General features: G+C 42.8%; 1 pseudogene; it reads left to right on the top strand.

The window, feature by feature from the left end:
• The first annotated feature begins 2435 nt into the window (after window positions 1-2435).
• LOC146871352 (uncharacterized) overlaps window positions 2436-17799 on the top strand; it is a 58488-nt pseudogene continuing 43124 nt past the window's right edge.

Here is a 17799-nt window from a genome sequence, read left to right as displayed (position 1 = left end):
GAAAAGTTAATATACACTTGTGCCTCTACCCTGGGTTTAACCCACACTTATTATTAAGGTGACGTTTCCAATACTTTCCTCTCTCTCGTTTAAAATTAACCCATCCTTGTTCATCAACTCCCCCCAATTTGTGTAAAAGAGTTTTTCGGCATACCACCCTTTGTATGCCCTCATGTTTAACCAAGACGCCCCACCAGCGTCTTTTGTCACTTTCATTACTAATAAAGTTTCAACCATACTACCAAGATGGCCCCACTACATTACGGTCTAGCTGCGGGTCTAGCCACTAGCGACGACTTCCGTTATTTAGATTTCGTCTTCCACGTTTCATTCACGGAAGCACAAGCCACAATAGGTGAACGGCAGTGAGCGCGCCCTAATTTGTAAGTATTACTAAAACGCCCGTCGAGATTCTGATTTCTTTATCTCGATTCCAACGGCAGTAAGCTCACCCTAATCTGTAATTATGCACGTCGTGATTCTAAGTTCTTAATCCCGATTCTAAATTGCATTTTTCCTCAGGGCGAGCCCCGTTTCTCCCGGTCTTGATGCTAACCCGTACAGCAAGTTGCTGTACCTTGGGGGTGAGTTCTGGTCATAGGTAGTTCACATCAATACTTTCCAGTGTCCACCGCTATGACAATTTCCAGGCCCCCTGAAATATTTTGAGTACACAGCCAATTTCAGTTCACCCTAGCACCAGGTCCGTGGTATGTTATCCTGAGCCCTACTCGGCACTGAAATTCCGTCCGTTTTCCACACCTTGTGGCACTCCGGCACTTGGGGTCTGTATCCTTCAGTTCGACTTGGAAAGACATAAAATCACCGATACTCCGTCCGGTTTCCACACACCGTGGCACCCCGGCACGTCAGTCCACCCCTTTGGCCTTTAGCTGCACTTTAGAATTTCTGTATTGGGTACCACCTAGTATGGTGTTTCAGCATGCCTTCGATGTACACCGCCATCCTAGCATCGCACATTACTACCAATTGTTTACTCATTATTACTATGTCCTTACTGAAGTTGTCCGTTTTGTTCCTGGTTGTTGTGTTGTTTTGTTTTTCTTCCCTTATTTAGGTGTGACAACAGTGGGTCCATTCCCTGACTCCCCCTTGTGGGATCTTATGGACACACATGGTGAAGTATAAATTTACTTTCACCTAACATGTTGTAGAAACTATATATTCACTCACTTGAGCACTGCCTGCCACTGGTCCTGAAGAATTGCCACCGACCCGTTCTGGGCACACGGCAAGACACATGTCGACCCTCTTACTTCCCGGGGGAGCATCATAATCCCTACGGGAGCCTACCTTTTTAACTAGGCTGGTATACCACTAGAATAAAATTGTTCTCTACCTGGCAATACCAGACCTATTTTATACTCACTTCACTCACACTCACTACATTTGTTGCACTTACCCCCACGCACCCATACGGCTATCTCTAAAAAGAACTCCGATAAAGAGCCCCTTCGCGGGAGCCCGTCGGGCATTGCAGCGCCGGCCCGACGAGGAGCATAGCCCTATGATGAAGCATGACACCTTGCTAGGTGTGTGAGGGCATTATATAGAGATACATTTCTCTCCCCTCCCCTTCCTTTTCCCTTCCCAGAGGAACTGTACTCCTGGTTTTGTGTATGTACTTTGGAGCGCTGTACAGGACCTCATTAAAAAGCTCTTGATTCCTCCACCCTTTTGGAATCCATTTTGTGATGCCAGGGCTCTTTCAGATTTCTACCGTGTTTCCACAGTGGGTACATGTCATCCCCTCTAGAAGGGTGGGATCATACTTCCACACCAGTTACTGGTGTGGGGGTATGATTCCATGATGTTTGACACCAAACACGACATGTTTTGATGCAGTCATTCCAAAGTTAGCATTAACCGGGAGGTTATAATGCACTTAAGAGTATATGGTTTAACCGCATCCACAACAGCCACAGGGAATAGACCCTGCCAGCTGCAGAGGGGCCCTGCTCAGGCAGAGGCACCCACTCACATTGTAAACCAAGCACCCTGCCCTCAGGATTGATAGGGCCTGCCTTAGGGGTGGCTGATAGGTTTATGTGTGTGTGTATGGTGAGATATAGGAACCTATACCTCTGTGAGGAGTGCTAAAACTACCTCACCCAGGCTGCAGTAGCAGGCCTGAGGTGTCAGATTTCGTCTGCTTCCCAGGGGTGGCATAATACATGCTTCAGCCCCTGGTAGGCCTGTAAAGTACCTATGCCCTTGGTACCATATACTAGGAGCTCATAAGGCACCACAGTAACCAATCACTAGTACATCTAATATGCACTCCAAGTCGTTTAGAGAGAACAGAGAGACTGGGGCCCTGATTAGCAGGGACCCAGCCTGACTATAGCCAGAAACCAGTGTATACATCAGGAAAAAAGTGGGGGCAACATAAGTGCAGATCCTACTCTCCTACAATGGAGAAATATACGGAGGGAAGAACGCAGTCGGACATTAAGGACTCGTTCCAAAGGGGTGGGCTGAACGTCGCCAAAGATTTCCTCGCTGGTACAAAACGTGCCATTGATGTAAAGTTTTCCCCAAGTCTGGATAGAGAGTTTCCGGAGGAGCTGGCAACAACCACCCTCCTTAAATAATATACAAACTAGTTATATTTAAATAGATGTGTATGTGACTTCTCCTAAACACATTATGCCACCAGAAACAGGATACTGCTCTTTAGCCACCTCATTGATGCCACGGAGTATTTATTGCATATTATATTTGCCTTCCCATCCTCAGCATTGCCTGCTTGCAGCATGCATCAGCAGCACTTTGCACTGTGCGGCTTGTTGTACCTTTTCAATGTCCACCTTCACATTTGGGAAGTTATAAAAGGCAAATCTGTCGCAAGGGTACACACCTGTTATGCCTTCACTTGGCTGGGGCACAAAAAGTTCTTGGGTTGTGAAATCGTACCTGTGGGTTAGTAGAGGGTGAGCCAGTAAGCTGCGTTGGGTTTGTCACTGGTTCCTTGGGGGTCACATAGTCACTGAAAATGTTCCTCCTCTGCCTGACCCTGACTAAAACAAAGTAACATTATGGACAAGCTTGGTTACCACAAACATCACATGATGTGATTGTTTTATGTAAAATAGAATTAGCCTTGGCATTGTCAACTCATAACTTTATCCTCACAATCCTTTTCATACAACATGAAGAGGGACAGGCGGTGGAGGGGGTGCAAGTGACCGCACAGACCAAGACAGATGTGTAAGCAGTGGAGGGACACTGGGCGCCACAAGGAAGCAGTATTGGGCTATGCTCCAGGGGAGGGACAAACACTAAAAGACAAAGTGATGCTGGAATGCGCTGAGCAAAAATAAAACGGTGATTATGAAGCCATGCAAGTGGTAATCAATAGGTGGGCTTTAAGCCTCTCATAAGTGAACAAAATGTCTTGCATCCAACCGTGCAGGCGCGCGCTCAGGTGAGATCTAAAAAGCAGATGCTGCCTAATGCGTATGGGGGCTGCTTATAGTTCTTTTCCTGTTTGCACGTAAAGCACAATGGAAAAAGCTGCAATTGTATATAACACAAGAGTGCCTTTGATGTACTGTGATCAGATTGTTCAGTAGCAGTATAAAGTGCCCAGATGGGCCCTCCTTTAAAGTTTATACCGTGCCAATGTTGGATGCTTGGTAAATTAATAATTAATTGAAACAAATGTAAAATTCTTGTTTTGGAGGATATTTTTTTAACTAATTATTTCCGGCATCTTGCACAATGGTGGGTATATCCAGTGTTTATAGAGTTACTTAAGACTGGCAAAGATATCTGAAATTCAGATACAGCTTTCTTCAGATAAAGGTTTTTACATCCAAATGGGGAACGCCACAGGATGGGGAAAAATGTTGCAAGTGTACCTTATGCCATTTAGGAACCAAGGAGGATATCGCACATGTCTTATTCTTCTGCCCTGCATACGTAAATGCCAGAAGAAAATGGATTAAATCCTTGGGCAGGAGTCTGAATGTTAAAAAATACATTGATATGTTGCGTATATTAAAAACTGATCGCTCCAGGCGCATTGTGTTTGGTGTCAGATTTTTGCTGGCTATTAATTTTATGAGAAGGAAAAAAAGAGCTTACATTTTAATATACCATTTTTACTGGGGTTGACCCTTAATTTTAGTGACTAAGTATTAAGATGTTTAAAAAGTGTACTCTTGGATATAAATTTCTTCGCTGTTAGAACGTACTCTTCGATATTATTGAAGCATTTTCAGTATTTTTTTAATCGTGTATCGTTAAAGAAGCCCCGATGAATTTGCACTTCGCACTTTATGGAATATATCACAAAAAAATGTTTGTACATAGGGAACCAAGTCTTTGTGACATTATTAACTGAAGATCTGAATTGTGTAAATATAGTGGACCGTTACAAAATGTTGTCGGTGCTGACTGTAAATAAGAGGGTAATGTACTGTATCTGCGTTTAGCAATGTTATATAGCATTTTAATTCTGCTTTGATGATTGTGTGAATCGAATAAGGATTTTTGATGATGATTTACTGAAGATACTCCTGATCAAGATCTACGGTTACAGGTAAGTAAATAACTTGTTTTCATAGGTGACTTATTCATGATCTGAGGAGAAAATGACCATATTTGCTGTATCTCTAGCTTACTTTAATCATTTTTTTTCTTAGCTTTCCTTACTGGGAGAAGTGGAAAGTGGCAGTTTATCCCCAAGTCAGAAGCCTCATATCTGTGAACATTGTAACGCTGCTTTTCGAAGTTCCTATCATCTGCGTAGACATGTGCTGATTCGTACTGGTATGAATTCTTGTTTTGTTATTGTCATTGTTGAAGAACCTTGTGCGAGAACCAAAGGGTTATTTTGGGGGCTCAGATATTTTTTAATATATTCTTCCCAAGGCCCTGCATCTTTCCTCAGGTCTTTTTAAACTATTTGGTAATTTTCACAGAGATGCACCTAAATCATGATTATATTCTGTGACCTTTCTTTTTTGCACAAGAAAGTTGTAGATGTTGCAAACAAACTTTATGAAAATTAGATGGCTTCTTTGTGCCTTGTGGCTGACCAAGTCTTGAACTACAGAGAACCTAAGCGGCTTCTTAACCCGAACTATTTCCACTTACACCCTCAAATGGTAACATCATCAGCTCCAACATCGCCCCTCCCTTTATCTCCAATCTCTGACCCTCCTCATCCCCACACTCTGCTACCTCCCCTATCCCCACCTTCTTCCATATCCCTATACCGACCGCGGATGACACCCAACACGGCCACTCTATCAAGTCAGATTATAGCCCCCAGTCAGAACATACCCCTCATTATCTACCACCCCGCTCCCAACCACACATACCCACCACACTGCCCCCACAGACATAAGACCCCTCAGCAATACTACTCCCAGCCCTTCCTGCTCGCCGATCTTGTCTCCTCCCTATCACCCTTCTGAACAAGATTCACTCTTAACCCAGTCCTACCTCACATCTAGGAAACTACAAAATGTCATATTAGAAATCAAAAGCATCCTACTACTTTCTGAAAAATCTCTTTCCAAACTTACACATCTTCAACACTCTCAAGCCGAAGTCAACAACGTGATAAAAAGTATCCCTCTGACCAATCGACACTTAGGCACCCGCAAACCCCCCAACTGCCTAACGGACCTAGAAATCCATACCCTTGTACTACTTTACGAAACTCCTACAAGCCCCATCCCAATTGAAGAAGATCTGAACTACCCAACGGACCTGGAAATCCAAACCCTTCCACTGTCATATGGATCCCCTGCTTGCTACATCGCAAATACTGAAGAAGAATTCTATATTCTCCCAGTCCCTACCAACCCAAACAGAACATCCCATCCAAAACACAGAGGAATTAACCTGAACAACCTCCAATCCATAACCCACAACCCTGCATTACAAAATCTGACCGTAAAGAGTTCCTCAAAACCGATCTCCTGCTTTTCCTAAACTGCCGCTCCACCTTAAAAAACGCCTCGGACATCGCCCACCTCACACTGAACATGAAAACAGACATAACCATCCTCACGGAAACTTGGCTCAATGAATCGTCCTCGCCATGTCTTGACCTTCTATTTTCCCCAGACTACAACATCATTAGACTAGACAGACCTCTTAAAAAAGGGTGGAGGATTAGCCTGCACACATCGATCCTACATTACCATCTCAAAGCTTCACTCTGAACCCATGGACTCCTGTGAATACCTTGGGATCTCTGTCAAATCCTCAGATAACCACTTCCACAAACTTCATCTCCTCTACCATCCCCCAGGCAAGAACGCAGGATTTACAGACCAACTTTTGGATCTCATTACTACAAGCTCCACCCCTCATTCCAATGACATATTCCTCTGCGACTTTAACCTCCATTGGGAAAACCCCCTAGACAAGCAGGTCAACGCCCTAAAAAACCTTCCTAGCAGACCATTCCCTGATCCAATTTATTCCAAAGCCCACTCACTCTAAGGGTGCTACTCTTGACTGGCTCATCTCTAAACAGAATACGTTTGAATCTATCCTAATCACCCCTTGTGACTGGTCAGACCATTTCATCATCCCTTCCAAATTTCCTCCGCTACCAAGAAAACGTTCCCGCATCAAAACAAGCCTAAACAATGGATAAGAAACACGAAAAACCTTGATTGGAACAACCTAGCCTCACACTGTGAGAAAGTTCTCATCCCCCCACCAACATGTCAGACGACCATGTCCTCACCGAATTCCAGACAAAGATAAAAACCCATGGTTCAACGGAGCCCTGAATGAAGAAAAACGTAAACTTAGATCATCAGAACGGAAATGGAGACCACATCCCTCCCCCTTCCATCTTAAACTACTTCGGAAAGCTAGAAACTCCCATAACAAACGTATTCTAGAATCTAAAAAAGACTTCATTAGATCAGGACTAGACAATGCCAAAAATAGACCAAAGAAAATTTTTGAAATTCTTAATCAATCTGACAAATTGGCTAAATCCTCACTCGTGACTTCGAAATCACAGCTTAGCAGTGAAGAATTCTCTTCTTTCTTCACAGCAAAAATGAACACCCTCAAACTCAAGCTTAACACTGCAGCAACTAACTCAGCCACCCCAAAAAACATTCCAGCCGAAAAAGCGGAACAACTCTAGCTACCTTTGCCAAAAAATAACTCTCACTGGTCCACTTTCAAACTTTACGATCTTAATGACATCACCAAAACTTTAGCAACTACTAAACTCAACAACCACTTCAACGACCCAGTCCCATCAAATTGCCTTCCCCACATCTACCAAGTCACCTCCCCTCTCTGGACCAAAATAAATGCCTCGCTAGCTCAAGGGCACATACTGGACTGACTAAAAACGGGACAAGTCATCCCTATATTAAAGAAACCGACAGCAAACTGCGCCGACCCCAATAATTTACGACCCGTAACCAACATTCCCATGCTAGCCATGGTCCTGGAAAAATGTATTTAGCAACAACTGAACCAACACATCATGAACTTCAACCTTCTGAACATTCACCAATCTGGTTTCAGATCCGGCCACAGCACAGAAACAGCCATCCTGCACATAGTTGACGATGCCCTCCTAGCTTTTGACCGCAACAAAACCTGTCTACTAGTCTTGCTTGACCTCTCCTCAGCCTTCTACACGGTCAATCACAACAAAATTCTAAGAAGACTAGAAAACAGGATGGGTTTATCTGGCACAGTCCTTCAATGGTTCAAATCCTTTCTAGAAAACAGAATGTAATCGTTCATGGTGAACAAAAATCTTACTACCTCCTCACCGAACCTTCTAGGAGTACCACAAGGCTCCACCCTATCTATATGTTGAACCACTAACTGATCTACTACAGCAAGCGAACATTGCCTACCACATGTATGCGGATGACACTCAACTTTACATCAAGATCTCCTCCATTGAAGACATAAAGACCATGAACCTGGCACTCGAAAAAACAGTCCACTGGCTAACGACCAACTTCCTCAAGCTAAACTCGCAAAAAACAGAATTTCTTCTCATTTCCCCTCCTCCTCCCCCCCAATAACTCCCTGGAGACAAAGGAATGGACCAAGCTGATCACTACTCTGAACTGCACGCCAACTTTGGTGGACTCAACCAAATAACTTGGAATTGCACTAGATAAGAACCTTAACATGCAAACACACATCAACCTGTTAGCTAAAAATGCACGCTTTCACCTCAGTTATCTTAGAAAAATGAAACCGTTCATCGAAAACCCGGACCTCAAAACTGCAGTCCAGTCCTTAGTCATCTCAAGGCTGGAGTACAGATGCACCATCCTCGCGGGGCTTCCCAAAATCTCAACCGCCCCTCTAAAAGCCTGTTTCAACGCCGCAGCAAGACTCCTAACTGGATCTAGGAATTTTGACCACATTTCACCTCACCTGAAAGCACTCAACTGGCTACAAAGCGCTTCACCACAATACGACCCAGTACCTAGCCCAAAAACTTACCTTTCTAGGAGCGTCGATAACTTCTGACCGAGCATTCTCCGGTGCAGCACCAAGAATATGGAACACACTCCCTCCTTACATCAGAAAAATCTCCTCTACTCCTCTGTTCAAAAGAGAAGCAAAATCATTCCTGATTTGCAAATTCCTCCCATAAACTCTCACACGATCCATTCCAGTTCTACACCCTTAAACTCGCCTCTTCTCGCCCACTAAGGACTCCCTCGCCCCTATTACCTGTTGCTCAGAACAACTTTAATGCCAATGCCCCTCCGATATTTGTCAAAACATGTTGATTTTATGTATTGCTTTATTTTGCTACTTGTTTTATTTGTTCTGTGCACTCATTGTAAAGAGCTCCGATACCCTACCCTGGGTCTGGTCCGCGCTATAGAAAACTCTAAAACTAAATAAAAATAAATAAATAAAAATGTAGAATTACCTCCTGCTACATCGAATATATGCCTAGATGACGTTAATTTTTGAGATATATGATTTATAAGCAGAATACACATGTTCTATTTTAGAAGGTCTATATCAATGTGCAGATGGCTGGATAACTAATCAGTTTGTAAATATAGTTCTTGCACAGTGCTCCAGGCCCTCGTGCCCACCCTAGGGCAATAGAAAGGTCAATATGCTAGAATCCACCTGCATCTCCGAATTCTAATATCAGCTGTAAATTACTGTTCTTGCCATAGAGCGATGGCAAACCAGGAGAATGTGTTGCTGAGAAACCTTTTGAAAACAATTTGGTGTTACTTGTGGCTTAGAATAAAGCAGGATTGGTTCAGGATCTGGCCGTCTCCATGCAGAGTACAATGGACTCAAGCAGACAGACGTCCAAGATTCTTAATAGAGCAGTGTTTAGTACATTATGTATATGTTTTGCATCATGTGTGCACCCTTTCCGGTTTAATTTTTTTTGCATGTGTATTTATTGTTTTAAGTCAATTGTACTGTTTTTAGGTATGAGTTTTGACAGTGCAGCTGTCAATTAACTCCCCCTTGTTTATCATGTTTTGGCTAAGCCCGATGGGCTGTTATTATCTCGCCTAACATAGTTGGGTGTATGGATGTATCTCTTCGCCTCCGCTCAAATCCTTGCATTGGACTTTACAGCCATAGGCCTCTCAGCATACTCCTGCAGTTTACAACTTTGTCTCACTCCAATGGGCTGTGGTTGGTGTCTGCGCAAGCAAATTAAACCAAGATGTATTGGCATTGTCAGTGCTTTGCTTGTGTTTTGGCTTTTTGATTAAATATAAAAAAAAAATAGGGGGACTATTGCGTGTTTAACTTGTTTTGTTTTTTAGTTTGATTGGAAAAAATAACAATTTTTTTTTTTAAATGTTCCAGGATCTCCACCTACGTAGAGAGATTAAACCATTTTATGAACCCAGGAACAATACTAATGGTGAACAACTAGGTTTACAAAAAAGTAACGTCCTTTTCCCAACACCTGCCATCATTGCCTACTGGATTTTGTAGTCTTATATATCAAAGGGAAATGACTTGCCTTCCATTATGTTTCATTGAAAATTGTTCAGAATTGCTCTGAATAAATGTTTGGGTGGACGTCTGCAGTCTGTTATCCAGTTTTGGTAATATGGTGGAATTACTTTTAAATGTGAAAGCATCCAGACTTAAATCACAACAGAAATTGTAATTGTGTTTAGTTAGACTGGTCTTTAATATATGTGAGCTAGTTTAAATGTCATGAGTGAAATTTCTTCACCCTTTATAACATTAAGAGGGTTGAATTGTGGATTACTAAACTTCCATTCTATTCTAATTTCCGCAAATAGAGGTTAGCAGTTTCCTCTTCTCTGCTCCTTTATTGATCCACCCAATAACTTGGCAATCCCATAAAGGTAAAGGCCTAGAAATAACTAAGTTTCACAGAATTAAGTGTTTTCGGTAATGTCTGCTCTGTTCTAGTGGACTATTGATGTTGCAGTTTGGCTTTTCAGTGCTTAACCCAGAACAAACTATGGAAAAAGGCATTGCCTAGTGATCACTAAGGGATGGTAGAAAATGTCCACACTAGATCTGCTCACTGATCACCATTACTGCCCGAAAAACTTATGGCTCTTGCTATGTGGTTAGGAAGAGTGTGGTTAAGAGGTTCGTTTGTACTTTTGTTAAAGTAGGTCACTTCTGCTGTAGGAAGGTGGGAAGGGTTCTGTCCTAGAATGGAAAAGAAATGCGTTCTGATCGGTGGCAAGAATACCTGTTGTGGGTAAAGAACAATTTTCTTAGATTGGTCCACATTCCTTTAGTAGCATAGGTTGGTTCATTGGATATCTTATAGTTAACATATTTGATTTGTCTGTGTAGCACCGTGATGATTCCTAATATTGAGTGGCAGTTTTACTGAGTCATTGCTAGGGATTTGCCCTGTTCCCTCATGGAATAATAAACGGAGCTCTTACTGGGAGGGTGTATGGATTACAGTGCCATTTGTTCCTGAAGTTTATTCCTTACTACCTTCTTTTTAGGTGAAAGGCCTTTTCAGTGCAGCCAATGTAACATGAGTTTTATTCAGAAGTATTTACTTCAGCGACATGAAAAAATACATAGTCGTGAGTACCAATAATTATATTTGAAAACCATGAAAGCTTCCAACTAGCTTTGTAGATTTCCTTATTTCTCCTCTTAAAGTAGTCAAACATACAGCTTTATAGTTTCTTGGGTTTCCTATTTAGTTCACTCCAGAGTTTCAGATGTATTGGGTATTTGTGCTTTGACCATACCTTGTTTTATTTGTACTTGTTTTAGTCCTTAGATCTTAGAGAAAAAAAAATATGCATACCCATTTTATTGTCAGTCCTATCCACTTAGTCAGATTCTCTTTATCCACCTTGATGGTGTTGATGTAACTTAACTTGTTATCTATGGCCAATTAGTGGTGTGTCACACAATAAAGTTGATTTTATATTTGCCTCGTGAATTTCACTGTTTACTAGTGATCAATCTGTTTATAACTTGATTTCAAGAGTGTCTTCTATTTATTTTCGTAAGTAATTCTTCATGTACAGTCTTTACGCCTTGTGCTCTACTTAGTCTTATAGTTACTGTAATGTTTACGCTAATCAAATAACCCTAAAAGTGCATGGTGCTTAGTACCTTAAATTAATGTGTATTGATGAGGAATTTACTTGCGCACCATTATGCATTATTCTTGTAAATTTAGTTGCACACACAATGTCTAAAAGAAATGCTCACAGTTTAGTTCACCTTTTTGGATGGCTGAAGTCATTATTACCATGTCCCGCACTCACAGTAATATCTGTGGGCCACACCCAATATCCACATGGTTCTGTGCAGGATTGTGATATTAATTAATTGTAACTAACATTTATAGTAATTAATGACCTTATTCTATTGTCTAGTGTTTTATGAGTAGTCAATTATGCTTATCTTTTCAAGGTGAAAAGCCTTTTTGTTGCGATCAATGTGATATGAAATTTATCCAGAAGTATCACATGGAGAGGCATAAGAGGACACACAGTGGAGAAAAGGCATATAAATGTGATACTTGTCAACAGGTGAGGAAAAAATAGACAGCTTCAAATTACTTTCTAAGAAACCCCCACACTGTTTTGCATTATCTAGTCTGTGCCAAATAGTAAGCTAAGGACCTACAAACAGCTTTAGCTTTTTGGACGACCACACATTATCCATACTTTTTGAAAAGTATTTTAATGAGTATTATAGTGTGTGTGAGTTTCGGCTCGCACACTTCATTCAGCCTTTGACATTCATGAGGTTTTCCTTTGTTTTTCATTGGGCTGTTCATCAATGCCATGGTGTTTTATATATGGTCATATTGTTTTATGAAGTTCACATTGGGTTTTTGGTGATGGGCTCAAGTGGTCCGTTTGCTAGATTGCAGAAGCAACATGGTGTGTAGTTTGCAATTCAGAATCTGTGTATGTCCGTTGATGCATTTACTGGCATGACAATTACAGGCATTTTTTTTTGTTTTTTTGTTCAGGTTGCGCATCCTATTTATTATTTAGAAAGGCTTTTCTCTAATCACCATTCATGTTTGTATTACTGTATTGTCATGGTAACATGTTAGTTTTACAGCTTTCATTTGCTCACAAAGTGATGTCCACTGTTGGGTTTGCCTATGTGTTTATATTAGTGCAGACATTGGAAGCGGACCGCTTGAAAGAGTATTGCTTACACTTTCAACATAACTGCTTGCCACAATATGGTGACCACCTTGAAAGCATAGAAAAATAGTTTTATACTTTCAAGATGGCTGCCATGATGTGAGAAGTAGTTATCCAGGCCAATGGGGTACTCGTCGTAACACCGATGTCTGCTGTGACTACTGTCCGCATACCCAGGCAATGGCATGGCTAAACGGTTGATGAAGTTGTGATGTACAGAACGTTTTTTGTTGCCCTCCAACTACTTGCTCTGTCTGGTAATTTCATGCAGTCTACTTTGACTGGAACCTCTCTTTCCATAAATAGTGCTATGTGCAGAGCGAGTAAGGTGTACATGAGGGCTTTAGGGCGAATCCCAGGATGGGAGTTCCAGTGTGTGTGTATATACACCTCCATTTCCCCTCTTTACATCCCTCACCCCTAAGGTGGATAGCCATGGTCCACACTATTGTGGCAAAGCTGGTGTGCATCTGGTCGATTGGTTTAGACCAGTTTAGGTAGCCTCAAAGGAAGTATTGTCACAAGCAAGCATCAACAATCAAAGACGAGCTGAATACCCATCTGGTTAGTTCTTAAAGAACCAGACTGAAGCCTAGCATCAATTTCCTGATTAGATGGATGCCTTTATAATTAGATTCTACTAACCATGGCATTGAAATTGGATATCTGTCTTTATCGTAAGACCAGAACTTTTAGAACATTATGGAATGTTTGTTTCTGAGAGACCAAACTCAAATATGAGTATGTTGCACTTGAATCTCATTGGATTACCCCAAAAGTGTGGTGGCCTCACAGTGTGTCTGGTTTGCTCCCCCATTTGTGACTCTATAATTTTGTGCTGTGAGCCAGAAAATGTGGTCACCTTAACCTTCAGTGAAAGCGCTATTCCAAGCCATTGAAAAATTAAACTAGGAACGGGAAGATGGATGACTTCCTACACAAGTTGAGAGCAGATTCTAATCAATGTAAAATAGTAGTGTGATGGTAGAATTTCAAGGCACCCTAAGGCAATGTGAGATAGCTGCAACACTTGTCTCGGGTTTGTTCTTTCTCTTCTTGAGATAAACATGCTGTTGTATATCATGACATAATGCATGCCGGCTTCCACAAAATATGATGTTGACTTCAAAACCACATGGTCATATTCTCCTGAAGATCTGCAGCCATGTTATTGAACTGAAAGGAACTTACTGTGTGGCTAAGAAAATAACTATATTACTATGCTGTTGAACCCTAATGGTGACAAGTTTTCTGCTTTTTATTATAAATGTGAAATAAACTCCTGTAAGTTGGAACCAAAACGTATATTACAGACTTCCTTGTAATTGATTCTAGTGCAAAAGTAGTCCTAATCTCTTGTCTTGCGTGCATGCAAAGGGCTGACCGCCTTCTAAAGGTGAAATGGGGAGACCCGCAACGGAGTTTGCTGGATTGTGTGAACTCTAAACTTAAGAAGCGAAATGTTTACAGTTTGTATTCTAGGGCAGTTGTTCTTAACCTGGAGTCGGCCAAACCTTCTCAGAAGCTCCACAGCTGCCTAGAAAATGAAATACTAAGATTGATAAAGTTCATATAAACAAAGATGAAGATGTAAAATTAAACATTTTAAAACGTTCTATTAAGTTGAAGGTATTTGAAATTGGAAGCAAAAAATTAAGTTACTATCCTCTGATTTATGTATGGGAGCAGTGCTAATGCATCAAACGTAGTATAGATGATGAGTGGCATCAGTTGAATTTAGAAATGCTCCAACATTCTCATTAAAATGTGTAATTATATTTGCGAATTAGATGTAATATTTCATAATTTCTGTTTTTGATGCTTATTTCTTTATTTTTTGTCTATTGTTTTGTGGTTCAAATAAATGTTTAGGTCCCGCTTTCCAGTAATGCCTCATGTGTACTGGGTCCACATAAGTCAAAAGGTTAATAAACACCGTTCCAACACTATCTCATAGAAAATGTATAATCGCCACACCTTTAGGAAACTCTCACACTGTTATAGATGATTTTACACGTGTCAGCTGCCATTGGTTGCTGGATTTTCAGATGCCTCAAGTGCAGAAAACAAAACTAGGCATGCATATATTTTTGCCGAGTTTGCTGCCTTAAGTTGAGACATGCTGTATTCAGGTATGAACTTTAAACTCCACCCTTTTTCCGCCCATCTGTTCAATTGACTCCTGTTACTTTTCCTAGTAAATGATGGCTGTAGGAGAGTAGGATCTGCACTTATGTTGCCCCCACTTTTTTTCTGATGTATACACTGGTTTCTGGCTATAGTCAGGCTGGGTCCCTGCTAATCAGGGCCCCAGTCTCTCTGTTCTCTCTAAACGACTTGGAGTGCATATTAGATGCACTAGTGATTGGTTACTGTGGTGCCTTATGAGCCCCTAGTATATGGTACCAAGGGCATAGGTACTTTACAGGCCTACCACGGGCTGAAGCATGTATTATACCACCCCTGGGAAGCAGACGAAATCTGACACCTCAGGCCTGCTACTGCAGCCTGGGTGAGGTAGTGTTAGCACTCCTCACAGAGGTATAGGTTCCTATATCTCACCATACACACACATATAAACCTATCAGCCACCCCTAAGGCAGGCCCTATCAATCCTGAGGGCAGGGTGCTTGGTTTACAATGTGAGGGGGTGCCTCTGCCTGAGCAGGGCCCCTCTGAAGCTGGCAGGGTCTATTCCCTGTGGCTGTCTGTGGATGCGGTTAAACCATATACTCTTAAGTGCATTATAACCTCCCGGTTAATGCTAACTTTGGAATGACTGCATCAAAACATGTCGTGTTTGGTGTCAAACATCTTGGAATCATACCCCACACCAGTAACTGGGGTGGGAGTATGATCCCACCCTTCTAGAGGGGATGACATGTACCTACTGTGGTAACACGGTAGAAATCTGAAAGAGCCCTGGCATCACAAAATGGATGCCACCATCAGACACTGGGCTGCCCTCCTGCTGCTGACCGAAACTCACAGTGGAGGAAGCCCAACAATAGGCATCTTGTCACAGGGAGGTGTCACCACCTTCCAGACAGGATTTAGTGTATTGGAGCTGGGTGGGTGCACTCTTAGAGTGCTTTGAAGTCCTGCACTGGGGGAGCAGTGGGCTCCTCTGTGCATATGCCAGCTCAAACCGGTTCAGGGGCTACCAGCCCCTGCGCAAAACTGGACAAAGGGGAGTGGGTGTAACCATCCACCCCCCTGACCCTCCTAGAGGAGTGATCATAGAGCTAGTCCCTCCCTTTCTTTCATTATAGATAGGTACACCTTGCCATTGCAAATTAGACAACCCCTGGACGACGCTTTACAAGAAGAATCCTGGCCTTTCGACGTTCCACTACCTTTGGAAGACAGGAGAATCTCCCTTGGAGTCAAGGAGTGACTCCCCTGCTTGGCAGGCACCAAAACTTGAAACAACGGGCGCAAACTTTCCCACTCCCGCCGGAGTCCAAAGTCCCTGTAACCCCAGAAGCGGATTTCCTGACCTCTCGTCGGCAATTTTGAGTCCCCAGTGAAGCTGTGGCGTCTGGACCCCACGAGTGACGAGGAACTGCAATACCTGGGAACCGTGCACTATTGTCGAGTGCAACCCCTTCACGATGTTCAACGAACTTGTGCTTTGGACCATTTGTGGCCCAAGCCTCCAGCAGGTTTTGCAGCAAAAATCAGAGGCCTACCACGTCCCGAGTGACCGTGGGCCCCTGTGAAGCATTTCCTCAAGAGGCGTCTTCGCGATCCCTTGCCTGTTGGCTAGTGGGTCCCCCGAAGACTTTATCGACTCAAAGGGCTCCCCTGGTTGCGCCAGACCTGCCCTCACTCACCCTCGCTGGGTGAGTCCCGCAGACCTTGCTGGTCTGCACCATCGACTTTCTTCACTCTACACGAGACTTGCTTTTGCCAAGGCTTGTTGGCTCCAATCCGGTTGCCGACACCGCCATCAGCTGCAGACGTCGTGGGACACTCCGAATCCAGCTGCTGGTCATCGTCGATCTCTCCTGGACCTTGTGAGCGAAGAGTCAAAACACCATCAACGACCTGAAATCACCTGACATCCGTGGGCATCCATCTTCCTGGCCCCGGGTCACTGGCAAGTGACTGTGAACACTGTCCCTTCAATTTTCAGGTCTTCTACATCTTGAATCCAGCCTTGGATTCCACCGGACACTTCTTCAGTCGCCACAAGAAGCAAGTCTTCTTTGGTCTCCATAGAAAACAGCGACGCGACCCGACACCAAAAGACACCTATGCACCCGGCTTCCCTGGGTGAGGTAACTCGTTAACTCCGGTGCCCTAGTGTGTGTTGGCCCTCGAATTACTTACCTTGTAAGTGGCTTGCTTGTAGACTTCCTCGAAGTACCCTAAAGCTTTAAAAGTGAAACCGCGACTTGCTCCATTGTAATCAATAGGGAACCCGCGTCTGTGTTCTCACACTGCACGCGTCTCCCGTGGGTCTGTTACTTACCTGCTATCACTGCAGTTGTGAAGCCCAAGCGATTCTACAGGCGCTAGGCCTTGTCATTCTGCAAGTCGACTTTCCTAAACCTCTTTTTTAGTATATGGTCTGGTACGCCCCTAGGGCCCCAGCCATATTTGTGCTTAACTTATTGTGAAACGTTGATATTGTTCCTGGCTTCTAATCTCATAAAGAGATCAGTAGAGTGTGTCTAGTAATAAATACATATATATTTGATATATATACCTGTGTGGTGTCCTTTCATTTGGTAATTCAAGAGATTATAAAGTAAAACAAGCTGCTTTACATTCCTCTGAGACTTAGCCTTAAGGCTGCTCTCCACAGCTCCCACTAGGATAGCTTTCTTTAAAAGGTTGTCTTAAACCTATCTACCATAAGAGTCGAATTGGACTGGTGCAAGGTGGCCACTATAACTAGTGACCAGCATATGCCAGGCCAACTTCTCACAGTGGCTTTTGATTCATGGATAGGTTTAGTAATCCCTTCTTAGTACCCTAATTTCTCCTGTCGTAATCTCCCATGAGGACTGCCCCTGTTACATGTTTTGCTACTCAGTATGTTTAAATTACAGTCTGTAAAGACTGTTTTCTAAAGACTTTCTCCTACCTGCTGTTGCGGGCAGGACACGCTCTCCTGCAACTG

This window comes from Triturus cristatus, chromosome 1_1 (genome assembly GCF_964204655.1).
Source record: "Triturus cristatus chromosome 1_1, aTriCri1.1, whole genome shotgun sequence".
NCBI lineage: Eukaryota > Metazoa > Chordata > Amphibia > Caudata > Salamandridae > Triturus > Triturus cristatus.
This window is presented reverse-complemented; position numbering and strand designations above follow the sequence as displayed.